The following is a 20125-nucleotide window of genomic DNA, read 5'->3' as shown; positions in this document are numbered from 1 at the left end:
AATGCCAAGAGTGTGCAAAGCAGTCATCAAAGCAAAAGGTGGCTACTTTGAAGAACCTAGAATATAAGACATATTTTCAGTTGTTTCACACGTTTTTGTTAAGTATATAATTCCACATGTGTTAATTCATAGTTTTGATGCCTTCAGTGTGAATGTACAATTTTCATAGTCATGAAAATACAGAAAAATCTTTAAATGATAAGGTGTGTCCAAACTTTTGGTCTGTACTGTACCTAAAAAAGACTAGCTATCTAATAGACTAACTGCCTGCCCTAAATGCCACCATCCCTACTCTGACCTCCTACATGGCCTCTAGTCCTGTCCTGCGTCAGTTTGCTTTTGGGGACAGGTATCAGATATCATTACTACCATATGGGGTCCAGGGTAAACCCTTTCTCCCTATCTAGAATTGTTGCACTTTTGGAGTAACACAGATAACCTAGCAAGAAGACAGGAGGTCCTCCCAAATTGCTACATACCCTGCTTATACTAGAGAAAAAACAGCTCCTTAAATATTGGGTGGTTCCCAATACCACCCCCCCCCCCTCCATTGCAGAATTGACAGCACATTTTATGGAAGTGGAGCAACAAAATGTCCTCTGTAATAAAGAAACGCAAGCAGGCAAATTTCTTCTAAAGTGGAAATAGTTTATTGTAAATTGTCACTCTATAAGTGAAAAAAAGAAAATGGTAGAACCCTTCCCCTCTACAGCCTGGTATATATTAGAAGACCTTAAAAATAGCCTGGGTCTTCTACGTTTAACTTAAAAAGGGAAGAAAAAGTTGGGAAGAATAATCATCAGACTAGTTTTTAGTCTGATTATAGAATCACAGCCTTTTTATGATGGCTTTAATAAGATACAATGTCAGATAGATCTTGTGTTTGACTATTAGATAAAGGTTGTAAGGTTTCAATTTTGTTTTTGGGTTTAATTTTCAAGTTTTGTTTATTTGTCATATCAGTTACACCTGCGAAAAGTATCATTATTTCCCCAGTCTGCGCAAGGGCATTTGAATATCTTCTTTAATCTGGAATGTTTATATGTTTTATGGAAACTCTAATAAAAATGATGTATTAAAAAAAAAGATAAAATCCCGCGATCCCAACTAATTGTTACCCCTTTATAAATCACTGGTGAGGCCACATCTGGAATATGGGATCCAGTTTTGGGCTCCACATTTTAAAAAGGATATTCAGAAGTTAGAGTCAGTTCAAAGGCGGCAAGCAGATTGTTACATGGGATGGAAGACCTCTCATATGATGAGAGGTTGAAAAAGCTGGGCTTGGTTAGCTTAGAAAAACGACGCCTCAGAGGAGATCTCATTTACATTTATAAATATATGTGTGGTCAATACAAATACACATGACTTATTCCTTCCAAAGACCATACTAAGGACCAGGGGGCACTCATTACGGGTGGAAGAAAGGCGATTCCGGCACCTATACAGAAAAGGGTTCTTTACAGTCAGAGCAGTCAGACTGTGGAATGCTCTACCGCAAGAGGTAATAATGGCCGACACTATAACAGCTTTCAAAAAAGGGCGGGATGATTTCCTCAGTACAGAACAGTATGGTGGTATTATCCAGTAACAGTATGGTGGTATTATCCAGTCACAGTATGTTGGTATTATCCAGTAACAGTATGGTGGTATTATCCAGTCACAGTATGATGGTATTATCCAGTCACAGTATGGTGGTATTATCCAGTCACAGTATGTTGGTATTATCCAGTCACAGGATGGTGGTATTATCCAGTCACAGTATGTTGGTATTATCCAGTCACAGTATGTTGGTATTATCCAGTAACAGTATGGTGCTATTATCCAGTCACAGTATGTTGGTATTATCCAGTAACAGTATGGTGGTATTATCCAGTAACAGTATGTTGGTATTATCCAGTCACAGTATGGTGGTATTATCCAGTCACAGTATGTTGGTATTATCCAGTCACAGTATGGTGGTATTATCCAGTCACAGTATGTTGGTATTATCCAGTCACAGTATGTTGGTATTATCCAGTCACAGTATGTTGGTATTATCCAGTCACAGTAAGTTGGTATTATCCAGTCACAGTATGATGGTATTATCGAGTCACAGTATGGTGGTATTATCCAGTCACAGTATGGTGGTATTATCCAGTCACAGTATGTTGGTATTATCCAGTCACAGTATGTTGGTATTATCTAGTCACAGTATGGTGGTATTATCCAGTAACAGTATGGTGGTATTATCCAGTAACAGTATGGTGGTATTATCCAGTCACAGTATGGTGGTATTATCCAGTCACAGTATGGTAGTTTTTTCCTGTCACCGTATGTTGGTATTATCTAGTCACAGCATGGTAGTTTTTCCCTGTCACAGTATGTTGGTATTATCCAGTCACAGTATGGTGGCATTATCCAGTCACAGTATGTTGGTATTATCCAGTCACAGTATGGTGATATTATCCAATCATAATATGGTAGTTTTTCCCTGTCACCGTATGTTGGTATTATTAAGTCATAGCATGTTGGTATTAACCAGTCACAGTATGTTGGTATTATCCAGTCACAGTATGGTAGCTTTTCCCTGTCACCGTATGTTGGTATTATCCAGTCACAATATGTTGGTATTATCCAGTCACAGTATGGTAGTTTTTGCCTGTCACTGTATGTTGGTATTATCCAGTCAGAGTATGGTAGTTTTTCCCCGTCACAGTATGTTGGCATTATCCAGTCACAGTATGGTAGTTTTTCGCTGTCACAGTATGTTGGTATTATCCAGTCACAGTATGTTGGTATTATCCAGTCACAGTGTGGTGATATTATCCAGTCACAGTATGGTAGTTTTTCCCTGTCACAGTATATTGGTATTATTCATCACAGTATGGTAGTTTTTCGCTGTCACAGTATGTTGGTATTATCCAGTCACAGTATGGTGATATTATCCAGTCACAGTGTGGTAGTTTTTCCCTGTCATGGTATGGTGGTATTATTCAGTCACAGTATGTTGGTATTATCCAATCACAGTATGGTGATATTATCCAGCCACAGTATGGTAGTTTTTCCCTGTCACAGTATGGTGGCATTATCCAGTCACAGTATGTTGGTATTATCCAGTCACAGTATGGTGATATTATCCAGTCACAGTATGGTAGTTTTTCCCTGTCACGGTATGATGGTATTATCCTGTCACAGTATGGTGGTATTATCCAGTCACAGTATAGTGATATTATCCAGTCATAGTATGGTAGTTTTTCCCTGTCACAGTATGGTGGTATTATCCAGTCACAATATGGTAGTTTTTCCCTGTTACAGTATGTTGGTATTATCCAGTCACAGTTTGGTAGTTTTTCCCTGTCACCATATGTTGGTATTATCCAGTCACAGTATGGTGATATTATCCAGTCACCCTATGGAAGTTTTTCCCTGTCACAGTATGTTGGTATTATCCAGTCACAGTATGGTAGTTTTTCCCTGTCACAGTATGTTAGTATTATCCAGTCATAGTATGTTGGTATTATCCAGTCACAGTATGGTAGTTTTTTCCTGTCACCGTATGTTGGTATTATCCAGTCACAGTATGGTAGTTTTTCCCTGTCACAGTATGTTGGTATTATCCAGTCACAGTATGGTAGTTTTTCCCTGTCACAGTATATTGGTATTATCCAGTCACAGTATGGTAGTTTTTCGCTGTCACAGTATGTTGGTATTATCCAGTCACAGTATGTTGGTATTATCCAGTCACAGTATGGTGATATTATCCAGTCACAGTATGGTAGTTTTTCCCTGTCACAGTATGGTGGTATTATCCAGTCACAGTATGGTGATATTATCCAGTCACAGTATGGTAGTTTTTCCCTGTCACAGTATGTTGGTATTATCCAGTCACAGTATGGTAGTTTTTCCCTGTGACAGTATGGTGGTATTATCCAGTCACAGTATGTTGGTATTATCCAGTCACAGTATGGTGATATTATCCAGTCACAGTATGGTAGTTTTTCCCTGTCACAGTATGATGGTATTATCCAGTCACAATATAGTGATATTATCCAGTCACTGTATGGTAGTTTTTCCCAGTCACAGTATGTTGGTGTTATCCAGTCACAGTATGGTAGTTTTTCCCTGTCACCATATGTTGGCATTATCCAGTCACAGTATGGTGATATTATGCAGTCACCGTATAGTAGTTTTTCCCTGTCACAGTATGTAGGTATTATCCAGTCACACTATGGTAGTTTTTTCCTGTCACAGTATGTTGTTATTATCCAGTCACAGTAAGGTAGTTTTTCCCTGTCACAGTATGTTGGTATTATCCAGTCACAGTATAGTAGTTTTTCCCTGTCATAGTATATTGGTATTATCCAGTCACAGTATGGTAGTTTTTCGCGGTCACAGTATGTTGGAATTATCCAGTCACAGTATGTTGGTATTATCCAGTCACAGTATGGTGATATTATCCAGTCACAGTATGGTAGTTTTTCCCTGTCACGGTATGGTGGTATTATCCAGTCACAGTATGGTAGTATTATTCAGTCACAATATAGTGATATTATCCAGTCACTGTATGGTAGTTTTCCCCAGTCACAGTACGTTGGTATTATCCAGTCACAATATGGTAGTTTTTCCCTGTCACGGTATGTTGGTATTATCCAGTCACAGTATGGTGATATTATCCAGTCACCGTATGGTAGTTTTTCCCTGTCACAGTATGTTGGTATTATCCAGTCACAGTATGGTAGTTTTTCCCTGTCACAGTATGTTGGCATTATCCAGTCACACTATGGTAGTTTTTTCCTGTCACAGTATGTTGTTATTATCCAGTCACAGTATGGTAGTTTATCCCTGTCACAGTATGTTGGTATTATCCAGTCATAGTATGTTGGTATTATCCAGTCACAGTATGGTAGTTTTTCCCTGTCACAGTATGGTGATATTATCCAGTCACAGTATGGTAGTTTTTCCCTGTCACAGTATGTTGGTATTATCCAGTCACACTATTGTAGTTTTCCGTCACGGTATGGTGGTATTATCCGGTCACAGTATGTTGGTATTAACCAGTTACACTATGGTAGTTTTTCCCTGTCACAGTATGTTGGTATTATCCAGTCACACAATGGTAGTTTTTTCCTGTCACAGTATGTTGGTATTATCCAGTCACAGTATGGTGGTATTATCCAGTCACAGTACGGTGGTATTATCCAGTTACAGTATGGTAGTATTTCCCTGTCACAGTATGTTGGTATTATCGGGGAACAGTATGATGGTATTATCCAGTTACACTATGGTAGTTTTTCCCTGTCACGGTATGGTGGTATTATCCAGTCACAGTATGGTGGTATTATCCAGTCACAGTACGGTGGTATTATCCAGTTACAGTATGGTAGTATTTCCCTGTCACAGTATGTTGGTATTATCGGGGCACAGTATGGTGGTATTATCCAGTTACACTATGGTAGTTTTTCTTTGTCACAGTATGTTGGTATTATCCAGTGACAGTATGTTGGTATTATCCAGTTACACTATGGTAGTTTTTCCCTGTCACAGTATGTTGGTATTATCCAGTCACAGTATAGTAGTTTTTCCCTGTCACAGTATGTTGGTATTATCCAGTCACAGTATGGTGGTATTATCCAGTCACAGTATGGTGGTATTATCCAGTTACACTATGGTAGTTTTTCCCTGTCACAGTATGTTGGTATTATCCAGTCACAGTATGTTGGTATTATCCAGTTACACTATGGTAGTTTTTCCCTGTCACAGTATGTTGGTATTATCCAGTCACAGTATAGTAGTTTTTCCCTGTCACAGTATGTTGGTATTATCCAGTCACAGTATGGTGGTATTATCCAGTCACAGTATGGTGGTATTATCCAGTTACACTATGGTAGTTTTTCCCTGTCACAGTATGTTGGTATTATCCAGTCACAGTATGTTGGTATAATCCAGTTACACTATGGTAGTTTTTCCCTGTCACAGTATGTTGGTATTATCCAGTCACAGTATGTTGGTATTATCCAGTTACACTACGGTAGTTTTTCCCTGTCACAGTATGTTGGTATTATCCAGTCACAGTATGGTAGTTTTTCCCTGTCACAGTAGATTGGTTTTATCCAGTCACAGTATGGTAGTTTTTCCCTGTCACAGTATGTTGGTATTATCCAGTCACACAATGGTAGTTTTTTTCCTGTCACAGTATGTTGGTATTATCCAGTCACAGTACGGTGGTATTATCCAGTTACACTATGGTAGTTTTTCCCTGTCACAGTATGTTGCTATTATCCAGTCACACAATGGTAGTTTTTTCCTGTCACAGTACGGTGGTATTATCCAGTCACAGTATGGTAGTATTTCCCTGTGACAGTATGTTGGTATTATCGGGGCACAGTATGGTGGTATTATCCGGTTACACTATGGTAGTTTTTCCCTGTCACAGTATGTTGGTATTATCCAGTCACAGTATGGTGGTATTATCCAGTCACAGTACGGTGGTATTATCCAGTTACAGTATGGTAGTATTTCCCTGTCACAGTATGTTGGTATTATCCAGTCACAGTATGGTGGTATTATCCAGTCACAGTACGGTGGTATTATCCAGTTACAGTATGGTAGTATTTCCCTGTCACAGTATGTTGGTATTATCGGGGCACAGTATGGTGGTATTATCCAGTTACACTATGGTAGTTTTTCCCTGTCACAGTATGTTGGTATTATCCAGTCACAGTATGGTGGTATTATCCAGTCACAGTACGGTGGTATTATCCAGTTACAGTATGGTAGTATTTCCCTGTCACAGTATGTTGGTATTATCGGGGCACAGTATGGTGGTATTATCCAGTTACACTATGGTAGTTTTTCCCTGTCACAGTATGTTGGTATTATCCAGTCACAGTATGTTGGTATTATCCAGTTACACTATGGTAGTTTTTCCCTGTCACAGTATGTTGGTATTATCCAGTCACAGTATAGTAGTTTTTCCCTGTCACAGTATGTTGGTATTATCCAGTCACAGTATGGTGGTATTATCCAGTTACACTATGGTAGTTTTTCCCTGTCACAGTATGTTGGTATTATCCAGTCACAGTATGTTGGTATTATCCAGTTACACTATGGTAGTTTTTCCCTGTCACAGTATGTTGGTATTATCCAGTCACAGTATAGTAGTTTTTCCCTGTCACAGTATGTTGGTATTATCCAGTCACAGTATGGTGGTATTATCCAGTCACAGTATGGTGGTATTATCCAGTTACACTATGGTAGTTTTTCCCTGTCACAGTATGTTGGTATTATCTAGTCACACAATGGTAGCTTTTTCCTGTCACAGTACGGTGGTATTATCCAGTCACAGTATGGTAGTATTTCCATGTGACAGTATGTAACGGGTCTGGGAGTCGGAACCTCTGAGCTACTATACAAGGGGGCGGTCCTTGTAAGGGAGCGGGTGGCGACCAGGGAAGACGGGCAGGAAGTCACAGCAGGTGACCGGGACAGTCTCTGAGTGAACGGGCTGGAGGTCACGGCAAGTGACCGGGGCAGTCTCTGGATGAACGGGCAGATGGTCACGGCAAGTGACCGGGGCAGTCTCTGGATGAACGGGCAGATGGTCACGGCAAGTGACCGGGGCAGTCTCTGAATGAACGGGCAGATGGTCACGGCAAGTGACCGGGGCAGTCTCTGGATGAACGGGCAGATGGTCACGGCAAGTGACCGGGGCAGTCTCTGGGTAAAGGGTTGGTACGACCTGTGGCGGCTGATGATAGACGTGAGCTCCTAGGTGAGCAGGCGAGAGTCTCTGGATGAACGGGTGGTCACAGCATGTGACGGCGGAGCCTCCAGGAAGACCAACAGACAGGCGGCAGATGAGAGCTCCCAGGTGAGCGGGCAGAAGTCTCTGGACAGGCGGGTGGTCACAGCACGTGACGGCAGAGCCTCCAGGTAGGCTAGCAGACAGGCAGCAGATGAGCGCTCCCAGGTGAGCGGGCAGGAGTCACTGGACAGGCAGGTGGTCACAGCACGTGACGGCGGAGCCTCCAGGTAGGCTAGCAGGCAGGTAGCAGATGTGTGCTCCCAGGTGAGCAGGCAAGCTGGTCCATAGACAGACTGACAGGAGTTGGAAGGCAGACCGTCGGACCTCAGGCAAGCAGGCAGGTGGCTGAAGTGCGCTCCCAGGTGAGCGGACAGGCTGGTCCTTAGACAGACTGACAGGAGTAGTAAGGCAGACCGTCGGACCTCAGACTAGCAGGCAGGTAGCAGATAATCAGGCAGGAATAAGACAGCAAGCTGGCAGGAATCTGGCAGGTATCCGGCAGGTAACTGGCAACGGGACCTGAGGGCTGAAGCAGAGTAGTGAACAGTGCAACAACATTGCTCGGGCACCTCCATTTTGGAGGAGGTGCCTTATATATGGTGAAGTCCTCCGGCCATTGGCCGGGGACTCCTTAGGACGGCGCGCGCGGCCCCTTTAAGAGGGAGGGAGAGCGCGCGCGCGCCCTAAGCACAGTGGCCGGGAAGGAGCGCGCGCTGCCAGCAGAGCGGGAGGAGGACGCCGGGCACGGAGCAGAGAGGTGAGGGGAACAGCGTCCCTGCCTAGCAGAGGGCAGGGACGCCGGCGCTACAGTACCCCCCCTTTAGGCCCCCCCTTTTTTAGGCCAGACAGAAATTTAGCTAGGATAAGAGGGGCATGGATGTTCTCCCGGGGCTCCCACGTTCTCTCCTCAGGACCAAACCCCTTCCAATCTACTAGAAAAAAGGTCTTTCCTCTTACCCTTTTGGTGGCAAGAATGTTCTCTACCTCAAACTCGTCCTCAGCAGAAACCGGAGCAGGAGGCGTACCTGTAGACTTGGAAAAAGAGTTAAGTACCACAGGTTTGAGGAGAGATACATGGAAGGAGTTAGGGATCCGTAAGTTGGCCGGGAGTTTCAATTTATAGGCCACCGGGTTGATCTGACTGATGACCTCCAGAGGACCGATGAACCGAGGCCCTAACTTGTAAGAAGGTATCTTGAGTCGGACATATTTAGATGAGAGCCAGACTTTATCTCCAGGACGAAATTGTGGAGGATCCAGGCGTTTTTTGTCAGCGTGTCTTTTCATCCGTTCGGACGACTGAAGGAGTGCGGATCGGGTACTCTCCCAAATGGAGGAAAATTTGCTAACGAGAGATTCCGCAGCCGGGTTGTCCACAGAGGTGGAGACAGGAAAAGGAATCCGAGGATGCTGACCGAAGACTACAAAAAACGGGGATTTGGAGGAGGATTCGCTCTCGTGATTGTTATAAGAGAACTCGGCCCATGGTAGGAGATCCACCCAGTCTGAATGATGGGCATTAACGAAGTGCCGGAGGTAACTGGTCAGGTTCTGATTGATCCGCTCCACTTGACCATTGGACTGTGGGTGGTAAGCGGAAGAGAAGTCCAGGGTGACGTCTAGCAGTTTACAAGTGGCTCTCCAGAAACGTGAGGTGAACTGTACCCCACGATCCGACACGATGTGGAGGGGCAGGCCATGAAGACGGAAGATGTGGCGGATAAAGTCTTTAGCCAGCTCGGGTGCAGACGGGAGGGCTAGCAGGGGAATAAAGTGAGCCATCTTGGAAAAGCGATCAGCGACCACCCAAATGACCGTACAACCGGCGGAGACGGGGAGATCAGTTATGAAGTCCATAGCAATATGCTGCCAGGGGGCAGCAGGCACAGGAAGCGGAAGGAGGCGACCGGCTGGCAGGTGTCTCAGGACTTTGTTGCGGGCGCAGGACACACAGGCAGAAACAAAGTCTATTACGTCCTTGTGCAGGGTAGGCCACCAGTAGTGCCGGGCAATAAGCTGGAGGGTCTTTTTCTGACCGGCGGGGCCAGCTAGTTTAGACGAATGGCCCCAGTGTAGGATCTTCTTCCGATCAGGTACTGAAACAAACGTCTTACCGGGAGGGAGACGATTTAGACTCACGGGAGCCACCTGCATTACTCTGGCGGGATCGATGATATGTTTAGGTTCTTCCTCGAGATCGGACACCAGAAAGGATCGGGACAAGGCGTCTGCTTTGACGTTTTTGTCAGCCGGGCGAAAATGAAGAACAAAATCAAAGCGAGCAAAAAACAAGGACCACCGGGCTTGGCGCGGGTTAAGTGTCTGGGCATGCTGGAGGTAAGCCAAGTTCTTGTGGTCAGTGTAAATTATTACCGGGTGAAGAGTCCCCTCGAGTAGGTAACGCCACTCCTCCAACGCCAGCTTGATGGCCAATAACTCTCGGTCTCCTATGGAATAGTTGCGCTCAGAAGAGGAGAAGAGTTTGGAGAAGAAGCCACAAGTTACCATTCTCCCGGAAGATGATTTTTGAGTAAGTACCGCTCCGGCTCCAGAGGAGGAGGCGTCAACTTCCAGGAAGAACTGCTTGTTGCCGTCCGGGCAATGCAGCACCGGGGCGGAAGAGAAGGCCTGTTTTAGGGAAAGAAAGGCCTCCTCTGCTTCGGGCGGCCACTCTTTGGGATTAGTACCCTTACGGGTGAGCGCGGAAATTGGGGCAGTCTGGGAAGAGAAGTGTGGTATGAAGAGGCGGTAGTAGTTAGCGAAGCCCAGGAATCGCTGAATGGCCTTCAACCCCTCCGGTCGAGGCCATTTCTCGATGGCAGACAGTTTCTCTGGATCCATTCGTAGGCCGGTCTGAGAAATAATGTAGCCCAAAAACGGAAGCGAGGTCTGCTCAAAGAGGCACTTCTCGTATTTAGCGAAGAGGTGATTCTGCCTGAGCCTGAGCAGGACCTGACGAACGTCCCTCCGGTGAGTCTGGAGATCCGGAGAGAAGACCAAGATGTCGTCCAGGTACACCACTACGCAGGAGTAGAGAAGGTCCCGGAAGATGTCATTGACCAACTCTTGAAAGACGGCAGGAGCGTTACAGAGACCAAAGGGCATTACCAGATATTCATAGTGGCCGTCCCGGGTGTTGAATGCCGTCTTCCATTCATCCCCCTGACGGATACGAACCAGGTTGTACGCCCCACGGAGGTCCAGTTTGGTGAAGATTCTAGCCCCCCTCAGACGATCAAATAACTCCGGAATGAGCGGAAGGGGGTACTTATTCTTCACCGTGATCTGGTTAAGGCCTCTATAGTCTATACAGGGACGGAGAGAGCCGTCCTTCTTTTTGACGAAAAAGAAGCCTGCTCCCGCCGGGGAGGTAGATTTCCGGATGAATCCCCTGGCCAGATTCTCCTCAATATATTCGGACATCGACCGGGTCTCAGCAGCGGATAATGGATAAATACGCCCACGGGGAGGAGTAGTACCAGGTAACAGGTCGATAGGGCAGTCGTATGGTCTATGAGGGGGTAGTGTCTCTGCTTCCTTTTTATTAAAGACATCAGCATAAGACCAATAAGGAATCGGAAGTCCAGGTAGATTAGCTGGGGTAGGAGAAGGACGGACGGGATGGACGGGAACCAGACAGGTCTTATGGCAGTCCTGTCCCCAGCGAAGGACTTCTCCGGTCTGCCAGTCAAGCACGGGTGCATGTCTCTGGAGCCAAGGTAGGCCTAGCAAGAGGGCGTGGGAGAGTCCAGGCAGAACATGAAAGGAGATACTCTCAGAATGCAGCATTCCCACCTGCAGAGTAATGGATTCGGTGATGAGTTGGATGGGGCGTGGTAAGAGACCCCCATCCACGGCAGCAACAGACAAGGGTACAGCCAGAGGTTTGGTGGGGATGCGGTATTTCTCTACCAGGGACTGTGAAATAAGATTCCCGGCTGCTCCAGAGTCAAGTTGGGCTAGTTCGAAATAACGGTTCTCCCCGCAGACGATTGAGACTGACAACAGCAGAGATGGAGAGGATTTATTCTTGTCTAGGTCGACCTCTCTGAGCGAACCTAGACACAGGCGTTTCCCGACCTCTCCGGGCAGGTACGGATCCGGTGCTCCTTACTGCCACAGTAGAAGCAGCTCCCCTCGGCACGGCGTAAGTCCTGACGGGTTTTGACCATCTTGGTCTGGTCGACCTGCATAGGCTCAGGAGAGTGTACCTGGGTAGAGACGGAGGGAGTGACGGGTTTCTGAAAAGTAGGAGCTAGACGTGGTAACCTCCTCTCACGGGTGACCTCTTTGGCACGCTCCTGGAACCGTAGGTCAATCCGGGTGGCAAGAGTTATTAGGTCATCGAGAGTGGTAGGGATGTCCCGACCGGCAAGTTCATCTTTAATACGGCCGGACAGACCCTCCCAGAAGACGGATACCAGAGCATCGTTATCCCAGGCCAGCTCCGTGGCAAGGGTACGGAACCGTATGGCATATTGGCCCACGGTGAGACTTCCCTGACGGAGGCGTAGCAGTGATGATGCGGATGAGGTCTTCCGTCCGGGTTCGTCGAAGACTTTCCGGAAAGCCGTGAGAAAAGCAGGAAAGTTGGACACCAGGGGGTCTCCTCTCTCCCATAGAGGATTTAGCCAGGCCAGGGCCTCCCCGGTGAGATGGGACATGATGAATGCAATTTTGGCTCGGTCGGAGTTAAACTGGTGGGACAATAGTTCAAAGTGCAGGGTGCACTGATTTATGAAGCCCCGAGCCTGGGCGGAGTCGCCTCTGAAGCGAGGAGGTGCAGAAAGCCGGGGTCCGGGGTAGGATACCATGGTATTAGTGGGCAGCGGAGCTGCCGGATTGCGAGACATGGCACTGCCGGAGGTTGCTGGTGGAGCAGTCAGAGTGTCCAGGCGAGTATTGACATTCCGCAGGTGACCCAGGATGGACTCCTGTTGGGACCTTTGACGGGACAGTTCATGACACAGGTCCGAGAGTGAGGGAGCTTGGGTGCCACCGGGTTCCATGGCCCGAGCAAACTGTAACGGGTCTGGGAGGCGGAACCTCTGAGCTACTATACAAGGGGGCGGTCCTTGTAAGGGAGCGGGTGGCGACCAGGGAAGACGGGCAGGAAGTCACAGCAGGTGACCGGGACAGTCTCTGAGTGAACGGGCTGGAGGACACGGCAAGTGACCGGGGCAGTCTCTGGATGAACGGGCAGATGGTCACGGCAAGTGACCGGGGCAGTCTCTGGATGAACGGGCAGATGGTCACGGCAAGTGACCGGGGCAGTCTCTGAATGAACGGGCAGATGGTCACGGCAAGTGACCGGGGCAGTCTCTGGATGAACGGGCAGATGGTCACGGCAAGTGACCGGGGCAGTCTCTGGGTAAAGGGTTGGTACGACCTGTGGCGGCTGATGATAGACGTGAGCTCCCAGGTGAGCAGGCGAGAGTCTCTGGATGAACGGGTGGTCACAGCATGTGACGGCGGAGCCTCCAGGAAGACCAACAGACAGGCGGCAGATGAGAGCTCCCAGGTGAGCGGGCAGAAGTCTCTGGACAGGCGGGTGGTCACAGCACGTGACGGCAGAGCCTCCAGGTAGGCTAGCAGACAGGCAGCAGATGAGCGCTCCCAGGTGAGCGGGCAGGAGTCACTGGACAGGCAGGTGGTCACAGCACGTGACGGCGGAGCCTCCAGGTAGGCTAGCAGGCAGGTAGCAGATGTGTGCTCCCAGGTGAGCAGGCAAGCTGGTCCATAGACAGACTGACAGGAGTTGGAAGGCAGACCGTCGGACCTCAGGCAAGCAGGCAGGTGGCTGAAGTGCGCTCCCAGGTGAGCGGACAGGCTGGTCCTTAGACAGACTGACAGGAGTAGTAAGGCAGACCGTCGGACCTCAGACTAGTAGGCAGGTAGCAGATAATCAGGCAGGAATAAGACAGCAAGCTGGCAGGAATCTGGCAGGTATCCGGCAGGTAACTGGCAACGGGACCTGAGGGCTGAAGCAGAGTAGTGAACAGTGCAACAACATTGCTCGGGCACCTCCATTTTGGAGGAGGTGCCTTATATATGGTGAAGTCCTCCGGCCATTGGCCGGGGACTCCTTAGGACGGCGCGCGCGGCCCCTTTAAGAGGGAGGGAGAGCGCGCGCGCGCGCCCTAAGCACAGTGGCCGGGAAGGAGCGCGCGCTGCCAGCAGAGCGGGAGGAGGACGCCGGGCACGGAGCAGAGAGGTGAGGGGAACAGCGTCCCTGCCTAGCAGAGGGCAGGGACGCCGGCGCTACACAGTATGTTGGTATTATCGGGGAACAGTATGATGGTATTATCCAGTTACACTATGGTAGTTTTTCCCTGTCACGGTATGGTGGTATTATCCAGTCACAGTATGGTGGTATTATCCAGTTACACTATGGTAGTTTTTCCCTGTCACAGTATGTTGGTATTATCCAGTTGCCCTATGGTAGTTTTTCCCTGTCACAGTATGTTGGTATTATCCAGTCACAGTATGGTGGTATTATCCAGTCACAGTATGGTGGTATTATCCAGTTACAGTATGGTAGTATTTCCCTGTCACAGTATGTTAGTATTATCGGGGCACAGTATGGTGGTATTATCCAGTTACACTATGGTAGTTTTTCCCTGTCACAGTATGTTGGTATTATCCAGTCACAGTATGTTGGTATTATCCAGTCACAGTATGTTGGTATTATCCAGTCACAGTATGTTGGTATTATCCAGTTACACTATGGTAGTTTTTCCCTGTCACAGTATGTTGGTATTATCCAGTCACAGTATGTTGGTATTATCCAGTTACACTATGGTAGTTTTTCCCTGTCACACTATGTTGGTATTATCCAGTCACAGTATGGTAGTTTTTCCCTGTCACAGTATATTGGTTTTATCCAGTCACAGTATGGTAGTTTTTCCCTGTCACAGTATGTTGGTATTATCCAGTGACACAATGGTAGTTTTTTTCCTGTCACAGTATGTTGGTATTATCCAGTCACAGTACGGTGGTATTATCTAGTTACACTATGGTAGTTTTTCCCTGTCACAGTATGTTGGTATTATCCAGTCACACAATGGTAGTTTTTTCCTGTCACAGTACGGTGGTATTATCCAGTCACAGTATGGTAGTATTTCCCTGTGACAGTATGTTGTTATTATCGGAGCACAGTATGGTGGTATTATCCGGTTACACTATGGTACTTTTTCCCTGTCACAGTATGTTGGTATTATCCAGTCACAGTATGGTGGTATTGGTGGTATTATCCAGTCACAGTACGGTGGTATTATCCAGTTACAGTATGGTAGTATTTCCCTGTCACAGTATGTTGGTATTATCGGGGCACAGTATGGTGGTATTATCCAGTTACACTATGGTAGTTTTTCCCTGTCACAGTATGTTGGTATTATCCAGTCACAGTATGGTGGTATTATCCAGTCACAGTACGGTGGTATTATCCAGTTACAGTATGGTAGTATTTCCCTGTCACAGTATGTTGGTATTATCGGGGCACAGTATGGTGGTATTATCCAGTTACACTATGGCAGTTTTTCCCTATCACAGTATGTTGGTATTATCCAGTCTCAGTATGTTGGTATTATCCAGTCACAGTATGGTGGTATTATCCAGTTACACTATGGTAGTTTTTTCCTGTCACAGTATGTTGGTATTATCCAGTCACAGTATGTTGGTATTATCCAGTTACACTATGGTAGTTTTTCCCTGTCACAGTATTTTGGTATTATCCAGTCACAGTATGTTGGTATTATCCAGTCACAGTATGTTGGTATTATCCAGTTACACTATGGTAGTTTTTCCCTGTCACAGTATGTTGGTATTATCCAGTCACAGTATGTTGGTATTATCCAGTTACAATATGGTAGTTTTTCTCTGTCACAGTATGTTGGTATTATCTAGTCACACAATGGTAGTTTTTTCCTGTCACAGTACGGTGGTATTATCCAGTCACAGTATGGTAGTATTTCCATGTGACAGTATGGTGGTATTATCGGGGAACAGTATGATGGTATTATCCAGTCATAGTATGGTGGTATTATCCAGTCACAGTACGGTGGTATTATCCAGTTACAGTATGGTAGTATTTCCCTGTCACAGTATGTTGGTATTATCGGGGCACAGTATGTTGGTATTATCGGGGCACAGTATGGTGGTATTATCCAGTTACACTATGGTAGTTTTTCCCTGTCACAGTATGTTGGTATTATCCAGTCACAGTATGTTGGTATTATCCAGTTACACTATGGTAGTTTTTCCCTGTCACAGTATGTTGGTATTATCCAGTCACAGTATGGTGGTATTATCCAGTCACAGTATGGAGGTATTATCCAGTTACACTATGGTAGATTTTTCCTGTCACAGTATGTTGGTATTATCCAGTCACAGTATGGTGGTATTATCCAGTCACAGTATGGTGGTATTATCCAGTTACAGTATGGTAGTATTTCCCTGTCACAGTATGTTGGTATTATCGGGGCACAGTATGGTGGTATTATCCAGTTACACTATGGTAGTTTTTCCCTGTCACAGTATGTTGGTATTATCCAGTCACAGTATGTTGGTATTATCCAGTCACAGTATGTTGGTATTATCCAGTCACAGTATGGTGGTATTATCCAGTTATAGTATGGTAGTTTTTCCCTGTCACAGTATGTTGGTATTATCCAGTCACAGTATGTTGGTATTATCCAGTTACACTATGGTAGCTTTTCCCTGTCACAGTATGTTGGTATTATCCAGTCACAGTATGGTAGTTTTTCCCTGTCACAGTATATTGGTATTATCCAGTCACAGTATGGTAGTTTTTCCCTGTCACAGTATGTTGGTATTATCCAGTCACACAATGGTAGTTTTTTTTGTGTCACAGTATGTTGGTATTATCCAGTCACAGTACGGTGGTATTATCTAGTTACACTATGGTAGTTTTTCCCTGTCACAGTATGTTGGTATTATCTAGTCACACAATGGTAGTTTTTTCCTGTCACAGTACGGTGGTATTATCCAGTCACAGTATGGTAGTATTTCCATGTGACAGTATGTTGGTATTATCGGGGAACAGTATGATGGTATTATCCAGTTACACTATGGTAGTTTTTCCCTGTCACGGTATGGTGGTATTATCCAGTCACAGTATGGTGGTATTATCCAGTTACACTATGGTAGTTTTTCCCTGTCACAGTATGTTGGTATTATCCAGTTGCCCTATGGTAGTTTTTCCCTGTCACAGTATGTTGGTATTATCCAGTCACAGTATGGTGGTATTATCCAGTCACAGTATGGTGGTATTATCCAGATACCGTATGGTAGTATTTCCCTGTCACAGTATGTTGGTATTATCGGGGCACAGTATGGTGGTATTATCCAGTTACACTATGGTAGTTTTTCCCTGTCACAGTATGTTGGTGTAGCGCTGGCGTCCCTGCCCTCTGCTAGGCAGGGACGCTGCTCCCCTCACCGCTCTGCTCCGTGCCCGGCGTCCTCTCCCCGCTCTGCTGTCAGCGCGCGCTCCTTCCCGGCGTCCTCCTCCCGCTCTGCTCTCAGCGCGCGCTCCTTCCCGGCCCCTGTGCTTAGGGCGCGCGCGCGCTCCCCTCCCCTCCTCTTAAAGGGGCCGCGCGCGCCGTCCTAAGGAGTCCCCGGCCAATGGCCGGAGGACTTCATCATATATAAGGCACCTCCTCCAAAATGGAGGTGCCCGAGCAATGTTGTTTGCACCTGTGTCTCACCTGTGCTTCAGCCCTCAGGTCCCGTTACCAGTTACCTGCCAGTTTCCTGCCAGTTTCCTGCTAGTTACCTGCCTGATTCCTGCCTGAATACTTGTTACCTGTCTGCCAGCCTGAGGTCCGACGGTCTGCCTTACTACTCCTGTCAGTCTGTCTAAAGGACCAGCCTGCCCGCTCACCTGGGAGCGCATATCAGCTACCTGCCTGCTTGCCTGAGGTCCGACGGTCTGCCTTACTACTCCGGTCAGTCTGTCTATGGACCAGCTTGCCCGCTCACCTGGGAGCGCTTCTCCGTTATCTGCCTGCTTACCAGCCCGGAGGCTCCGTTGTCACGTGCTGTGACCACCAGCTATCTCAGAGACTCTTGCCCGCTCACCTGGGAGCGCATCTCCGTTACCTGCCTGCTTGCCAGCCCGGAGGCCCCGTTGTCACGTGCGGTGACCACCAGCTATTCCAGAGACTCTTGCCCGCTCACCTGGGAGCGCTTCTCCGTTACCTACCTGCCTGCCAGCCCGGAGGTTCCGCCGTCACGTGCCGTGACCACCTGCTATTCCAGAGACTCTCGCTTGCTCACCTGGGAGCACACATCTACCATCTGCCTGCTAGCCTACCCGGAGGCTCTGCCATCACAGGTCGTACCTACCCCTTACCCAGAGACTGCCCTGATCACTTGCCGTAACTCCCTGTCCGTTCACCCAGAGACTGCCACCCGCTCCCTTACAAGGGCCGCCCCCTTGTATAGTAGCTCAGAGGTTCCGCCTCCCGGACCCGTTACAGTTTGCTCGGGCCATGGAACCCGGTGGCACCCAAGCTCCCTCGCTCTCGGACCTCTGTCTTGAACTGTCCCGTCAGAGGTCCCAACAGGAGGCCATCCTGGGTCACCTGCGGAATGTTAATACTCGCCTGAACACTCTGTCTGATCCACCAACAACCTCCGCCAGTGCCATATCTTGCAATCCGGCAGCTCCGCTGCCCACTAATACTATGGTATCCTACCCCGGACCCCGGCTTTCTGCACCTCCTCGCTTCGGAGGCGACCCCGTCCAGGCTCGGGGCTTCATAAATCAGTGCACCCTGCACTTTGAACTTTTGTCCCATCAGTTTAATTCCGACCGGGCCAAAATTGCCTTTATCATGTCCCATCTCACCGGGGAGGCCCTGGCCTGGCTAAATCCTCTATGGGAGAGAGGAGACCCCCTGGTGTCCAACTTGCCTGCTTTTCTCTCGGCTTTCCGGAAAGTCTTCGACGAACCCGGACGGAAGACCTCATCCGCATCCTCTCTGCTACGCCTCCGTCAGGAGGGTCTCACCGTGGGCCAATATGCCATACGGTTCCGCACCCTTGCCTCGGAGCTGGCCTGGGATAACGACGCTCTGGTATCCGTCTTCTGGGAGGGTCTGTCCGGTCGTATTAAAGATGAACTTGCTGGTCGGGACATTCCTACCTCTCTCGATGATCTAATAACCCTTGCCACCCGGATTGACCTACGGTTCCAGGAGCGTGCCAAAGAGGTCACCCGTGAGAGAAGGATTCCACGTTTAGCTCCTACTTTCCAGAAACCCGTCATTCCCTCCATCTCTCCCCAGGTACACTCTCCTGAGCCTATGCAGGTCGACCAGACCAAGATGGTCAAAACCCGTCAGGACTCACGCCGTGCCGAGGGGAGCTGCTTCTACTGTGGCAGTAAGGAGCACCGGATCCGTGCCTGCCCGGAGAGGTCGGGAAACGCCTGTGTCTAGGTTCGCTCAGAGAGGTCCACCTAGACAAGAATAAATCCTCTCCATCCCTGCTGTTGTCAGTTTCGATCATCTACGGGGAGAACCGTTATTTCGAACTAGCCCAACTTGACTCTGGAGCAGCCGGGAACCTTATTTCACAGTCCCTGGTTGAGAAATACCGCATCCCCACCAAACCTCTGGCTGTACCCTTGTCTGTCGCTGCCGTGGATGGGGGCCTCTTACCTCGCCCCATTCAACTCATCACCGAATCCATTACCCTGCAGGTGGGAATGCTGCATTCTGAAAGTATCTCCTTTCATGTTCTGCCTGGACTCTCTCACGCCCTCTTGCTAGGTCTGCCCTGGCTCCAGAGACATGCACCCGTGCTAGACTGGCAAACCGGAGAGGTCCTTCGCTGGGGACAAGACTGTCATAAAACCTGCCTGGTTCCCGTCCATCCCGTCCGTCCCTCTCCTACCCCAGCTAATCTACCTGGACTTCCGATTCCTTATTGGTCTTATGCAGATGTCTTTAATAAAAAGGAGGCAGAGACATTACCACCACATAGACCATACGACTGTCCCATCGATCTGCTACCCGGTACTACTCCTCCCCGTGGGCGTATCTATCCTTTATCCGCTGCTGAGACCCGGTCAATGTCCGAATATATTGAGGAGAATCTGGCCAGAGGATTCATCCGGAAATCTACCTCCCCGGCGGGAGCAGGCTTCTTTTTCGTCAAAAAGAAGGACGGCTCTCTCCGTCCCTGTATAGACTATAGAGGCCTAAACCTGATCACGGTGAAGAATAAGTACCCCCTCCCGCTCATTCCAGAATTATTTGATCGCCTGAGGGGGGCTAGGATCTTCACCAAACTGGACCTTCGTGGGGCGTA

This window comes from Phyllobates terribilis, unplaced genomic scaffold (genome assembly GCF_046119375.1).
Source record: "Phyllobates terribilis strain yellow unplaced genomic scaffold, ASM4611937v1 Scaffold_3__8_contigs__length_932513732, whole genome shotgun sequence".
NCBI classification, from domain to species: domain Eukaryota; kingdom Metazoa; phylum Chordata; class Amphibia; order Anura; family Dendrobatidae; genus Phyllobates; species Phyllobates terribilis.
The sequence above is the reverse complement of the archived record's forward strand: the minus strand, read 5'-3'. Positions refer to the sequence as shown.